Raw genomic sequence first — 13,858 nt, forward strand, 5'->3', positions numbered from 1 at the left:
TCTACGAAGCAAATGCTGGAGTGACCCCTCATGAAGGATCCGTGTCGCTTCCCTACTGCAAGTAGTGTGATCACTGCGGGCTTCATCTCACGAATTGTTTTCAATGATCTCCGTCTATTGAAAACTATGTACACTTCTCCAAAATATAATTGCGTATCTGAACTTGAAAATCCTGAGTTTGGCGACAACGCACTCGAAGTAATAGAAGGGAAAGTCGCAAGAAATCAAACCTTCCCACCATACCTTTTTTTTTTTTTAATTCCATTATTTAACCCTAGAACTCCCAGTGGGGTCCAATGGATCCCAAGACATTCAGTTTGCAGTTCGTATTGGTTTCACTCGAATTAAATGTTAAGCTGGTACTTTTCCTATTTTTGGTTCCTCTTTTCGTTACGTAATTATCATTTTGTTTCCTTATTTTCTCCGAAAAAATGAATAATATATAGTTTATCAGACGGTGTCCAATAGACCTCGTGACTTTCAATTTACGCTCTCGTTTAAGTGTCTATAATATATGGCGCCATGAATTTGTTACTCCTGTTAGTTACAAGATTTATTTCAGATCTTTCAAGTGCAAATTATGGTAAATAATACCAATACTGTAAAAAAGCACAATGTATTGCTTGTGATTTTTGCAAGTTTCTTTCAAAATCTAAGTAAAATACAAATTCTAGTTGTCGATTTGACTTTTGTTTAATTTGAAATCTTTCAAATCATTGTAGACGACAAAACAGAAGTGCGATTCGGAAAGTTTCTGGTGATTTCGGTATTTTATGTATTAGCAATGAGTGGGAGAGGACAAAAGTGCCTTACTTGTAAACAAGTTGTTCAATTGCTTCGTATGAAAGTGTGGATTCTGGAAAATACAGTGATTATTTACCTCCAAACAAGAATGAACCAAATTATGTCTTCTTGGAAAGAAGTGGTTCAGATGTAAGTTATAATCAGCAGGAGGCATTGGGTCAACCAACATCATCAGGTAGTGAAGAACTACGTACGGCGATTCAAAGTAGAATGCCAAGCAGAAACATTGTTAGTGAGAAGGCTTAATCTTTACACTTTACAGTTAGAGAATGTCTCAAAATCATCTGCTTTTTTTTTTTTTTTTTTTTTTTTTTTTTGCCTCCGCTGCTGAAATTGGTATGTAAATGGGACAAACCCCGAGAATGGATGAAACAACTGAAGAAATTGATAGGCACGTTGTTACTTCTTTTGTGTGTAAGTCCAAAAAGGAATCGATCAGTCAATTGTGGAGTCGCTCGGATGGGCGTCTAGTATTTTTCCAAAATAATAAGTCCTAACATATTCAAATTTCGAAACGATTTGATAATGCAGCCGAGAGACGCAGAAAAAAATACCTTCAACACAGGGAAAGTATGGTATTAAAATTTGGGCTATATATGACACTACAACAAACTGTCTGGAAGATGCAAATAAACAGGAAAAAAAGCTCAGAAGATTCCAGAGAAATTGAATAAGATAAGATAAAAAAAAAGTAGTCATGGATCACACGGAAGAAATTGAGAACAGTAGCCGCAATGTGTAGAATTTGCCTTCAAGGCGCCTGACATTAGTTGATACAATACGACGGAATAATCCAGAATTGTCATCAAATTTCACGATTTCTGAGGAGAGAGAGAAATTCGCAACCATTTTTGGATTTCAAGACAATGTAATGATAGTATCTCGTTGTCCTAAGCCAACTAAAGTTTTAACTCTTCGTAGTACAATGCATCCTCACCCTGCCAAACCTCAAATCACAGAAGTTTATAACGCAAACAAAGAAAAAGTGGATACCATGGATCAAATGGTTCAGTATTTTAGCTTCAAGTGAATGACAAGAAAATGGCCCATGACCATATTCTACGCTATCGTAGATGTAAGAGCATTGAATGCTGATATATTAGGGACTTTCATTCACTCCTTGCCTTCAAAAAACAACTCAAGAAAAAAAAATCGAACTTGGAAAAGAGGAGGCGTTCTATACATACATTTGTGACATTCTAACTACTCCCAGGAATACGGCCAAGGATGATCGTGAACCAGCTCGAAAGACTATATGTGACCATGGAAAGAACAGAAAAATAAACTTGTACAAGGTGCCAAAACTACGTTTGCAGTGAAAAATGATGTGTGACGTGCTTAAGCTTTTTGTATTGAACATTACGTTATTGGCTAAAGATATTGCATCAACATATTTAACAATTTATGTGCTGCGAGTTATAAAATAGTTAAATGATATGTTTATGCAAAATAATATAGTAGAAATTAGTGAAATTATTGTGTTTACAAAAAACTGTATTTGTAAACAGAAAATTAGAAACAAAATGAAAGAAAGAATTGGCAAGTGGTAAAATGAAAACAAACATTTTAATATCCCAATTCAAATATTATGTTTTCAGTGTGCGAAATAAAATTGTTTGTGAAAACACTTTTGGAAATAATAAAATAATATTCTCATCAAGATGTATAATGATAAATTTGAAATATATGAACATTACAAGAACTATAACTAAACCGCTGTTATACTCGGATGAGCATAAAATCTAAAGATTGTTGTTAACTTATTCATTACTCATTTACAAAGAAGAAAATTTCATTTAAATAATGAATTATAGTCCTGCGGTCCAATGGACCCCAGCGGTATTTAACATCAGTATTATTTTCCGGGATTCTAAGGGTTAATGCGATGTAAATTTCAAAACAAAATAGTACCTTGGCAAATGCAGAAAACAAAACAAAAAAAAAAAAAAAACGATTGTTAGGAGTTTCCTCAAAATCAATGCAACTATAAGTTAGTTCCACAGCATGTTTCAATAGCTGTAAGTAATTTGGTTGGGATATAAAACTTGAACCTGGTTCGAATCCCATGGGGTGTTTTTTTATTATTTATGTTTAAGTTTTTCCTCCGTTCTTAGTTTAGTTTCTGATTTTGATTAATTTCCTTCTTCAAAAGAAGTCATACTTTAGACAGTCGCTGATTGCAGTCTGTATCAGACAATTTCTCAAATACTTTTTTTTTTCTTTCTTTTTTAAGGAGCCGTAGATGCTCTAGATTGTTACTAAATTGGGTTAATGACCTTCTAACCAGTGTAGGTATTGAGGAGGTTATGCCAGATTTTCCCTGACAACAATGTATGTCCTCGTAAATTTTCATGCCTGGCCGGTTTTTATTTTTATTATTTACCTTCATGAGTACAGAAACTAGGGACAACTTTTATTTTGTAGACAAAAGTACTACACTTAGGAACAAATATAGTTGAGATTGGTTTACCAGAACTCCATTATAAATTTACTCTGTCCGTAAGACAAAAAATATCTATCAAAAGTTAGGATTTTGGTTCGATTACGGAGGCATTCAGATCGGCAGAAATAAATATCGTTACTGGTTTTTACGTTGATCAGTATAGAGCGAAAACTAACACATGGAGAGGTTTTCTATAATCCAGTGGTGGCTAATGCTAATATTGCAGGTTGCGCAACGACCAAAGTTTTTCAAGAAAAAAATATTAGCAATGGTAAAGAAGTGAAGAATTTTACTTTCATCACTCCGTTACATACTTTTAACATTTTTTATTTCTATAACTAAAATACATTAATCCGTTTAAAAAAAAAACAGAAAAAAATTGTCTTTATATTGCGTTGCTGCGAGCATATGACGACCAGCTTTCTACAGCACGGACATTAGAGCGAATGCTAAGTCTCCGATCTCCGAAGTTAAAAGACCATGGTCGTTGCAGTGCTCGTGCAACGCGGCACAGTTTCCAGTGAACGAGAATGCTGTTCGCGTTAGATAAGATTTCTGAATTGTATTTTAACTACCAATTAACAAATGGCATTCATTTGTATACACTCATAATTGTACTTATATTGCAGGAATGTGCTGAAGCAAACCAATATAGTGATATAAGTTAAAGAAAAAGTGATCACAGAATTACAAAATAATAAAGACAATATGTAGAATTGCAGAAAATGAACTCATTTACAAGTTCATTATTAGCTTATACAGCTAATGAAGGCTTCTTGTACAGTAATTTGTGAACCAAATAATAGTAAGTCAACATACCTAGTTATAAATACTGTCACAAGTGTGAATGTGAATAACACAGAGTATTAACACAAAGGCAATTTATTTTGGTCATGTTTTACGTTATGTTGTTCACCTGACGCACGAATCATTTTTCGAAATGTTCCCCCTTGGCCTTGATGAAGGCACGAAGTCTGTCCTGCAACTGGTCAATGGCATTACGCACCACGACCATGGGCAAATTGTTCACTGCTCGGGTCAAGGATTGTTTGAGACCGTCGACAGATGGATGCCGACGATTTGTCTGAAGGACTGACCAAAGTTTGTAGTCCAACGGGTTAAGGTCCGGGCTACTAGAAGGCCAATCAGCGGTAGAAATGAAGTCGGGAGTCGTTCCGTGTCAGCCAGTCCTGGGTTGTTGCCTGGAGCGGAATCCCGCTGGAAGGTCCACCTTTCTCCAGGGCAGTGTTGGGCAAAATCAATTGAAATCAATTGCAATTGATCAATCAATTGAAAGTAATTGCTCTGAAAATCAATTGCAATTGATTTCAATTTGTAATTGACAATTAATTTCAATTGCAATTGAATTCAATCATAAAATTTGCAATTAAATTTTCGTCAATTGTTAATTGTTAATTGGTCACCAGGCAATTGAAATTTTTAATTGTTAATTGTCAATTGCAAAGGGTGCAATTGAAACATTCAATTGTTAATTGCAATTGACAATTGAAACTTGTAATTGTTAATTGCAATTGAAATCAGCAATTAAAACTGAAGATAAGAAGATGTGTGTATATTGTATTGTCCACTTGTTACTGTTTTACATATTTCAAATAAGGTACTTATACCTACCATCCCTTTCCCCCCCTGGGAAGAAAGCCGTGAAACTAAGCATTTTTTAAATATATTATGTTTATGGTTCTATCCCCCTCGAAAGAACTCTATATGCCCGTCAGGCATACAATAGGAATGAGCACGAGCGAGTTCGAGCGAGTTTTCTTTAAAACTCGACTCGACTCGAAGCAGACATCTTTGAGTTCGACTCGAGATCTCGGCTCGAAAAATTTCCCCCAACTCGACTCGAATTCGGATCGAGTTTCCAGTCGAGTCGAGCCAATTCGAGCTAAATCCTTTGTGTAGTTCCAAGTACTACTATCTTCAAGTATCCTACATAGACAATATAATTATCAATGATACTACCACTACTACTATAACTAATTATTATTATAACACCGTGTACCTGTATAAACATGGAATATAGGCGGTTTGTGTCGGAATCCTAAAAATTAGTTAACTGTCGATCTCGGTAGTCAAGAAATCTTCAGGAGGCAAGGACATCGGTCACGAGGTTCTTGGTTTGAGTTCAGGAGGAGCAAGTATTCGGGCTCGAGCCAAAAATTGTTAGAAGTTATGGAACTCCAGCCAAACATGTTTAAAACTGCTCGACCCGGGTTTAGGGTTGTCAACGACTCAAGCGGCTCGCTCACAGCTCATTCACTTATCGAGCCGAACCGAGAAGTGAGCCGAACCAACAGCTCATCCAACCGAGCCAGCTCGAGCCGAAGGCTCACACGAGCCGAACCGAACCGAGCTGATTGCTTACCCCAACCGAGCCGGTTCAAGCCATTGGCTCAATTGAGCCCAGTCGATGGGTAATCCCAACCAAGCCAGCTTAAGCTGTACGCTCAGTTGAACCGAGCCGGACCGGTTGACATCACTATTCCGGTTGGGCTTCTACTTTGGCTAAAAAATTGGACCGTGCAGTTCTCAGCCTTGATGGTAAGAACTACAAAAAATGATATGAAATCTTTAGTTTTACGTCCCACGCTTATGCCGGTTAGGCTAAAGGAGACGGTGATGCTGGGAAATTAATGAAATGAAGAAAGTGGGAGGAAACGGAGAACCCCGAGAAAATCCACGAGCACGGTGTTTGTCCACCACAAAGTCCAAACTGCGCGAGCTGGGATCGAACCAGAGACCTCAAGCACCGGAGGTGAACGCTCTACCACTGACCCACCGCGCCCCCTGGTAAGAACTACAGTATATACTTATATTGGTGCTCACGGCGTCATTAACTTGTTCCACCACCAACGAATTTCGAAGTACTTTGTTTTTCATCTTTTGTGCGTGTTTTGTGTCGCTTTGTGCGCCTATTCCCACATTTTGTGCACTACCGGAAGTGGGTCAAAATGGGCCTACAAATATGGCGGAACAAATTATTGCTCTTCCGCCACCAATGAATTTCGAGGTCGTTTCCTTCACATCGTTTTTGTGCGTCTACTTCCGTTTTGTGCGTCATGGGAAGTGGGTTAAAATAAGTCCCCAAGGTGGGACTAAAATGACCAAGAGTTCCGCCACTATTAAATCTCGAGGTCGTTAATTTCACATCGCGTACCCTTTTGTGCGTCTATTTCGACGTTTTGTGCGTCACTGGAAGACGGTCAAAATGGGTCTCAAAGGTGGGACGAAATTGATCCACTGCTCCGCCACTACCGAATTGTGAGGTTCTTCCTTTCGCATCGACTAGTGAATGTTTCGTGCCGTTTCGTGCCCTTATTTCCACGTTTTGCGCGTCACCAGAAGTGTGTCAAAATGGGCCTCCAAAGTGTGACCAAAAGGACTCATTGTTCCGACACTATCGAATTTCTAGGTCGTTTCTTTCGCATCGTTTAGTGCCTATTTTTTTAAAAAGTTTTCTGTACCTTCTTACTCGTCTTGTGCGTCAGTGAGTTAAACCGGCCTTTAAAGTGGGAGTTAAATGGCTCACTGTTCCGCCACTATCGAATTTCGGGGTCGGTTCTTTCGCATCGTTTAGTGTCTGTTTTGTACGTTTTGTGCGTCACCAGAAGTGTGTCAAAATGGGCTTCCAAAGTGTGACGAAAATGACTCACTCCTCCGCCACTACCGAATTTCTAGATCGTTACTTTTGCATCGTTTAGTGCATTTTTTTTAAAAGTTTTCTGCGCCTATTTCTCGTCTTGTGCATCACCCGAGGTGAGTTAAACGGGGCTTTAAAGTGGGAGTTAAATGGCTCACTGTTCCGCCACTATCGAATTTCGGGGTTGGTTCTTTCGCATCGTTTAGTGTGTATTTTGTACCGTTCTATTCGCCTACTTCCACGTTTTGAGCATTACCAGAAATGCGTCAAAATGGTCCATCAATGTGTGAGGAAATAGAGCCATTGTTCCGCCACTATCGAATTTGGAGGTCGTTTCTTTCGCATCGTATAGTACCTGCTTTGTACTGTTTTGTGCTCCTATTTCCACTTTAGTGCGACAACGAAAATGGGTCAAAATGGCCTACAAGTATAGCGGAATAACTTAATGCTGTTCCGTCACCATCGAATGTCGAGGTCGTTTTCTTCACATTTTTTATGCATGATTTGTGTCGCTTTGTGCATCAGTGGGAGAGGGTCAAAATGGACCTTGAAAGTGGAATGGATATGTCTTTTTCTGCCATATTTGTAGGTCGTCTTTGACCCACTTTTGTTGGCCTACAAAACGTGAAAATATGCGCAGAAACGGTAAAAACATGCACTAAACAATGCGAGAAAGCGACCTTGAAATTCGATACTGGTGGGAGAGTGGATAATTTTTCTTCCCACATTGAATGCCCATTTGACCCACTACCATTGATTCACAAAACGTGGAAATAGGCTTAGAAAACTGTAGAAAACACGCACAAGATGATGTGAAGGAAACGACCTCGAAATCGTTCCTGACGGAACAGCATTAACTTGTTCCGCCATACTTGTAGGATAACATTGACCCATTTCCGGTGACGCAGAAAACGACGCAGAAACGAGGAATTTCCATGTAATTAAGCTAAATTTCCATTTAAGTTTGTAAGCTTAATTATATGGAAAATTTTATACATTTTTCCTTTACGTTGGTCTACTTTACGTTGATTTGGAACTTCTAAATTTTATTAAGTTTTCCACTGAAAAGTATCTATAATTCAACAAGGAAATAATTATTAATTATAATTATTTTCTATATAATTGAATTCATTGTAATTTGTTCCATATCAAACACTTTACCATTTCGTACTAGTTGTTATGGCCGTTCTTCGCATGGATCAGATAAAATATCAATGTAAACGAACTGAACAACGGGAGAACAATTAAGAAACATTTCTAAAATTGGATATATTTTGTGTGAATATATATCCAACAACGTACATGTGTTTTCATTGGGAAGGCCGATGGGGGCTGAATTTGAACGTATACACTATCGGAGGTGTCACTATACGTCTGAGCAACCCCAACAAATAAGGATTCGACTCAAATTCTACTACTTTTACATGTCCCGGTGAACCACCCCTCAGACTCCCTTGGTTCGTATTGTAAAAAAATCTCCTCTGGCCCCCACCAACCCCCAACAAATACCGCGAAAACTATGAATGTGACACTAACATCTGCCATTTTCTACTACTTTTTACATATGCCGGTAACAGTCCCTATAATCCTCTAGTTCCAATTTTGAAAAAAAAAAATGCTTCTGGCCCACAGCCGATGGGGGCTGTATTTGAAGTCAACGCCTGTGGAAGTATCACCATTCATCTCAGCGACAGCGAAAACTATGAATTTGACACTAATATCGGTCACTATCCATTATTTTTACATGTCTCGCAATTCCCCACCCCCGGTGACTCCCGGCCCGCATACAATGGTGGCTAAATTTGAAAATCATCGCTAATGAAAGTATCACCATTAATCTCAGCCACCGCGAAAACTACGGATGTGACATCGGTCATTGTGGATTATTTTTACATGTCTCGTGATCCCCTTTATAATGCCCCCCTTTCTTAGCTGCTGGGGGCTAAATATGAAAGTAAACGCAGTCTTGAGTTTCACCATTGAACTCAGCTATCCCGAAAACTATGGATTTCACATTAATATCGGTCATTTTCGATTATTTTTACATGTCTCGGAATTCCCCCCTCTGGTGACCCAAGGCCCGCATACAACGGTGGATGAATTTGAAAGTCATCGCTAATGGTAGTGTCGCCATTGATATCAGTAACCACGAAAACTATGGATTTGACACTAATATCGATCATTTTGGATTACTTTTACGTTTTGGTATCCCCCCCCCCCCGTTGACCCACGGCCCGCAGCCGAATACGGTGAATTTGGAAGTTAATGCGATCGGAGTTTCACCATTGATCTCAGCGACCGCGAAAACTATGAAATCGACACTGATATCGTTCTACTTTTACATGTCCCGGTAAACGCCCCCCTGAGACCCCCTGGTTCGAATTTTGTTGAAAACGCTTTGCCTTGGTGTGGGACCTGGACCAAGGTATCTTTAACCAAAATTTGGTAACTCTCGGTCGACTTTTCTGGTCCCCAGGCCGGTCCCGGTAAACGTCCCCTGGAGACCCCGTAGTAAGGAATTAAAAAAAAAAAAAAAAACTCTTCGTCTTGGTCTGGGGCCTAGACCAAGCTACCCGTGAACAAATTTTGAAAAGTTTCGGCCCACTCGTTTCGTCCACAGGCCGCACAAAGATAGACAGACAGGCACAAGGAACAAACTCTATTTTATTTATATTAGAAAGGTCAGATCCGCCGTTATAGTATTAGTGCGGTGCTTGAGAGATTGATCGTAGAAATTCAAACTCCGATGAGTGATAATTTCATAGGCTTGTTTTATTACAAGTTTAAACTCTTTAGTCAGTAGAGAAGAGGGCGTGAATCATGGGTCAGAGTTGATGACAATGGGTTTTGGTGGGTCTGTAGGTCACTGGGTAAGAGTGGTTTATGGGTGGTGGGTCAGAGTTTGTCACTGTGGGTCGTGGGTCACGATGGGTGGTGAGTCAATTGGTCGTGGCTAAAGTTTTCATTGCCCCACGCCCTCTCTGAACTACAGTGTTGAAAATTAATCAGTGAAAATCAATTGCAATTGATCAATCAATTGAAAGTAATTGCTGTGGAAATCAATTGCAATTGAATCAATTGCCAATTAATTTCAATTGCAATTGAATTACAGAATTCAATTGCAATTACTTTCCACTGCAATTACTTTCAATCAATTGATCAATTGCAATTGATTCTCCTTTTTCAATGGCCAACTGCAATTAACAATTAACCATTACTTATTTCAATTGTTAATTGCAATTAACAATTAAATTTACAGATTAATTGTTAATTGTTAATTCAATTGAAATTTGCCCAACACTGCTCCAGGGAACATGGTAGCAGACAGGCAGATGTTTTAGCACCTTGTTCTTAAAAATGCAGCTGGGTTGTGCCTGTAAAGCTCACTCCCCACCAAATCATCACTGAGGCAAGATGATGTGCCCTCTGAACCCTTGGAGCTGCCTCGGCAGCTGCAGTAGATTACGTGACATACACACGGTCATTTTGGGAGTTGTAGGCCTGCTCAATTGTGAACAGAATATTTCCGTGCAGATTGTTGGCGTAACGCCGCAACAGTCTCTCTGATTTAATGCGACATTAATGTTTGAGTCAGAAAGTGACCAGTCCGCCTCTTATACGCCCGTAGATGTAAGTCACTCCTGAGCACACGAGACATGGAATTTCTGCTGATGCTCATCTCAGCAGCCATCACACTTTGTGTTCGAATAGGATTTCTTCGAATTCTTACTGCGACTGCTTTCTGGACCTGCGGGGTTCGTACCGCTCGTGGTCTGCCAATCCTTGCGCGGTCAGCTGCCGTTCCAGTCTCGGTGTATCGCTGTATGGTGCGATACACGAATCTCTTTCTGATTTGTAGGGGTTTCAGGAGATTGAAAATCTCACCTGCTGTCTTCCCGACCGTGTGTAGTGCAATTACTGCTTCACGATTTTCGAAATCGCCCCATTCCATCAGAAGTCAGTACAATATCAACGTATGTCATGAACAGTCACACTACATGCATCTTCCGCTTTATATACAGATGGCAGCACTGTGCCACTCCGGATGCCTACAGCGCCACTCCAAACTTCGTGACAGTATTTATGATATAACCAGGTATAGCATCATATTTCAAGAATTACTAACACGATTCCTTAATTTCCAAAGACTACGAACTAGTTGATGTAATGAAAATTCATGTTTCTGTTTATCAAAATATCAGAACAATAGTTCGTTAAAAATTGTACAGCATCTCCCCGTTTGTAGATAATATTTTAGTTATGTATATCTTTTATAAAATAAATGTATCATATACTTTTGATAACTTTCCATATGATGATACGGTGGCTCAATGGTAGAACGCTTATCTCTGACGCGCCAGGTTCATGGTTCAATTCCCGGCCAAGTAAGTTTGTGGTGGGTAACATCGAGTTCAAGGACTTTCTGGGTTATTCCGTTTCCCCACATTCTCATTCCACCAATTCATCCATTATTCACTTTCCTAAATCATCTGCCTCTAAGCCTAAAGAGCATACATGTCGGATGTTAAACTGAAAGATTTAACTTTCCATATAAAACTGTGATGATGGGAAACGTCACAATGAATTTGGGGCTAGTTAGCAATACTGTTTATTTTGACGTTCTTTGACTTTTGGTTTCTATTACATGCTGTCCCTACATTTTGCTGTTTCCAAAGTTTGCTTTCCAGAACTATGACATCGATAAGCATTGTTTCTCCTCATGTTGTATTATGTTCATAGTGCATTGCTTACAACCAAGACCGATGATTTGGAATGTAGCTTTCCTTTCGCGCACTCGTGTGTGGGTGTATATGTGGCATTTGTGATTCATGTACCTCTCGAGTGTGTTTTGAATCAAGTGTTTTGCTTTTTAGTTATTCAAGTTACTTGCGTTGTGTGTGTTCTAATTCCGTGACTTACAAATTTTGAATGAATTCTGTAAATAATTCCAAAAGGAGCCATTTTTCCAGCTCGTCGCTGAGGAAAAACTTGCAATTAAGTATATTGGAAGGTCATTGCCAGGCTTAGACATTATGCAGAGCATCAAAACAGGCAACAGTTAATTCTAGAACGTGTTCAAAAAAATAAAATAAAATAAAAATAAGTGTATATTTACAGGGTGCTAATGAACTATACCGACAAACTAAAAGGTGATTCCTCACATCAAAATAAGTCATAAAGTTCCTTTGGACATATGGGGAAAAGTGCATAGTTTCAGAGCTAGGGATGTCCAAAATCGCGAAAAAGTCAAATTTCAAGAGGTTCTATTTCGAATTCGAGAAACTGTAGGTGGTGGTCCTTATCAGCGTAAAGGAAGTTATGCATACACAGTCCAAAAATGCACATTTTATTAATGTTCAATGGGTTTAAAGAGTATTTCCTGCAGGATGAGATTCTGACTTGCCATCAACCGAATTTTGAGATATGCTCTGACTTTATGGTTGGTCCAAAGTCTTGATAGCAATGAACACGGAATTCTTTGGCGCGATGTCGGAAGTGTTAAGGATCGTCAGCAACACGGTCTCTCGTACTCGGGTAAAAGCATACTGCGATGTTTTCTTTCACGCTTATAAGTGAAGAAAGCGTGAAATAGACCGTGACGAAATACATCTCATCACACGTTATTTCGCACACACACACACACAAAAAAAAAAAAAAACAAAAAAAAAACGGAGCTGCCGGTTCCTAACACTTCTGACTTCCTTCCGAAGCACTGGGTGTCGATTGTTGTCAAGGCTTACTGCTGACTACTTTGGACCCTCCTTGAAATCAGGGTACATCTTTAAACTCTATTGAGAGTTATACACTGTACAGAATACCCTGCGCACCCACTGAAAATTCATGAAATATGCAATTTTTGGATTTTCTGTGTGTGGCTTCCTTTATGCTGGTAAGGAAGGACCACCATCCAGAGTTCCTCGAATTGGAAATAGGGCCTCTTGAAATTTAGCTTTCGTCATTAAAGAGGATTAAGTCCAGTGGCGTGCGGTGACTTTTCTCATAGGGGACTAGGTTCGAAGACATTTCTATCAGGTGTGAAAAAAAAAGTTAGAAATCGAATAAAAATTTACTTACGACGGAACGCCCAAACTTAGATTCTACACAGCGCGATACGCGGACTAGCTGACTGGAACCTGTTCCCTTCCCCGAGAAGAGCCGATTACGGCCCGAACTTTTCCGATCTCTACTCAGCTGTCGCAGCAAGTGGACGGGCGCAGATTAAAGTTGTGTGAGAATTGAAACAGCTATTTTACGAAGAAAATAGAGAAATATGAACACTGGTTCCGTTTTCTTCCGTATATATTTATCACAACGTACTTTAATTAAAATGCCAAGGGACTAGCCTAGTCCCCTTGACGGCACGCCGCTGATTAAGTCATATCTACGTTCTACCCTAAGGTCCGTTACATAGTCAAGCGGAGCACCGCGCTACGCGTGTATGCTTACACAGTCATCTCTAGCTACGCGTCACGTGATTATATACAGGATTCTTCTCAGTCAGTATTGCAAGTCAACATGAACATAATCGAAACGACAATAGTGGCATCTTAATATATCTGTAAGAAGAGAAAACGAAGAACACAGAAAAATAAATGTCTCAAGATTCATCCCTTAGTTTCTCAAAGAAATCTGAAGGGAGCTTTTGTGTCTGTGCATATAGATTTGCGAGAAGAAGTACTTGAATTATTTCCGTGCGTCAATTCAGTCGTTCGATGACCTAATTGAAAAAAATCCATTGAAATTATAAAAATGTATTTTAAATAGGATCCATATGAACGCCCTTAAAATACAGCACTTTCCTTTTTAAAAAAATGTCATGATAGTGTTTTTTAACAAATGAAAATAACGAATGTTTGTACATTTGGTTAGAACTTCACATCTAATCAACTATTTAATAATAGAGATAAATTATTTGCCTCAATTTATGTTTTTTCATTGTCCATACCTTCATA

The sequence above is a fragment of the Thermobia domestica genome, chromosome 8 (assembly GCF_964235325.1).
Source record: "Thermobia domestica chromosome 8, izTheDome1.hap1.1, whole genome shotgun sequence".
Lineage (NCBI taxonomy): Eukaryota > Metazoa > Arthropoda > Insecta > Zygentoma > Lepismatidae > Thermobia > Thermobia domestica.